Source organism: Capsicum annuum, chromosome 9 (assembly GCF_002878395.1).
Source record: "Capsicum annuum cultivar UCD-10X-F1 chromosome 9, UCD10Xv1.1, whole genome shotgun sequence".
NCBI classification, from domain to species: domain Eukaryota; kingdom Viridiplantae; phylum Streptophyta; class Magnoliopsida; order Solanales; family Solanaceae; genus Capsicum; species Capsicum annuum.
In genome coordinates this window covers 161,667,941-161,670,623 of record NC_061119.1, presented here as the reverse complement: position 1 = coordinate 161,670,623, position 2,683 = coordinate 161,667,941, and positions in this window count along the sequence as shown.

Sequence of the window (2,683 nt, the reverse complement as noted above, 5' to 3'; positions counted from 1 at the left end):
TATATATATATATATATATATATATATATATATATATAAAGAAACATTAGAGGCTACTGATTTGGCATGCCTCAATGCTCTAGAATCCTATTTATCTATTTTGTGAATTTTTTGAGTTTTTTCTCATGTTAAAATTAATCTGTTGTATATTTTAAAACAAAAACTACTCTCTTAATTCTCTTAATTACATCTTTTAATTATTATAATTACAACTTTTCATATATGAGTAAATGCAAGAACCATTTAATAAAATTAAATATGAATGGCCTTTAGCCTTCCCCCATTCTATTCAATTGTAATAGTATAACATGGTTATTTATATATGAAAGTATTTGTCAAACTTATCTCAACAAATAAACTAATTTGATGGAGCAATTAACCAGTGAGGTGTTGAAGCAGCTTATTGTTAATATTTTCATTCTATTAACTATTGTTTGGATTATCCCTCTCTCTCTATATATATCAAGGCAATAGAGTGACAAGGAAATGGAGAAAATTTTGTTATCTTGACAAGGAAATGGAGAAAATTTTGTTATCTTTGCCTTCTTGAACAAGGTAAATTAAAAAAAAAAAAAAAAAATTCTTTCAACTATTAGTCTTATTAGTTCAACTAGTGAAATAGGTCGCGCTTCGGGCGGTTTTTAACGAATTAATAACTTTAATTTATCAAAAATAAAATAAATAAAAATTTCAATACATTAATATGCTAAAGATGGTTCTTATAATTTATTAAAAAAGACAAGAGAGAGAAATTATGGGTGTGTTTGGTATGAAGAAAAACATTTTTCAGAAAATGTTTTTCAATTTTCTTATGTTTGGTTGGCTTATATGTTTTGGAAAATGTTTTCCAAACCAACTTATATTCCTAAAATCTAAGGAAAATGACTTCCCTTCAAATCTCGTTCAAATTATAAGGAAAATAATTTTTAAAATTCTCTTTCAACCACACTTTAAAGTTGAAATGTTCATACAATTCTCAAAATCATCTACCCGTCCCCCGCCCCCAATACGCTATCACTCTAACACCCCCTACCCCCACCCTACCTCCATCCCACCCTAATCCTACCCCCACCCCCACCCCCAAAATTCAATTATTTTAAAAAGTATTTCAAAATTTTTTCTTAATCCATCCCCTACTCCCACCCCACACCCTACCCCCTACCAGCCCCCCTTCCAAAAACAATAGCTACATTTTATTAAAAAATTCAAACTTTTCTCTTACCCCACACCCCCACCCTCTCCCACCCTTACCAGCCCCCTCTCCCACCCTTCCCCCCTACCACTGCAACCTAAAAAAAAAAATTAAATTTATTTTTTAAAAAATTATAATTTTTTTCTTCCCACTTCCCCTTCACTGCCCTACCCTAACCCCTAGCTCCTACTACCTCCCCCCTCCCTCCTCCGCAATTTAAAAAAAATAATTAATAAAATAAATTCATACCGTAAAAAGGGCAGTCCGGTGCAATAAAGCTCCCGCTATACGCGCTGTTCGGGGAAGGGCCCCACCACAAAAGTGTATCGTACGCAGCCTTACCTTGCATTTCTGTCAGAAGCTGTTTCGAAGGCTTAAACCTGTGACCTTCTAGTCACATGACAGCAACTTTACTTGTTACTCCAAGGCTCCCCTTCACATAAGAAATTATAGTAATTAAAAAATAATTGAAGGTTCAAATCGCATCAAACATTAATACTAAGTTATATCATCTGGCTTCACAGTCTATCAGTTGTGTAGTCAACAAAAATTACTATATCCTCCACCCTACAAATCAGTTGTGCCACATCCCAACTAATTCCACGAGAGGTATCTACTACCTACACCAACACAAATCAGTTGTGCCACATCCCAACTAATTCCACGAGAGGTATCTACTACCTACACCAACACAAGTAAGGAGCAACTTTGTCAACCATAGTTTGAACTATTCCAGGCCATACTTTGGGTCCTCCATCGATACCTTTCAAGAATGACAACTGACAATCAAATATCATTAGGTTTTGTTGACCCTTGGGTCCACTCATGATATTTATGTACTGTAAATTGGATAAAAAAATGAAATATTAACCATATAAAATATACTCTTGCCAATGTAATGTAATGGCGTGTGAACTCTTCAGTGAACGGCAGGATTAATTGATCCACGAAGGGACCAACTAATTCCACGAGAGGTATCTACTACCTACACCAACACAAGTAAGGAGCAACTTTGTCGACCCATAGTTTGAACTATTCCAGGCCATACTTTGGGTCCTCCATCGATACCTTTCAAGAATGACAATTGACAATCAAATATCATTAGGTTTTGTTGACCTTTGGGTCCACTCTTGATATTTATGTACTGTAAATTGGATAAAAAATGAAATATTAAGCATATAAAATATACTCTTGCCAATGTAATGTAATAGTGTGTGAACTCTTCAGTGCACTGCAGGATTAATTGATCCACGAAGGGACCTAATACACTGCACTTTTTATCATTCATCCAAAACTCTTGTCATTTACAATGGAATAGGGAAATGCTATGTTGCTCGAACTCTTTTAAATGTTAGATGTACATGTGTATCGTATCCTCAAAAAGTAACACACTTTCAGATTAGAGGATCTAACACGAATGTATCAACACTTTTGGAGAGTCCGAGCAACATAAGAAAATGAACATTACATGACAATGTATGCCATAACTGA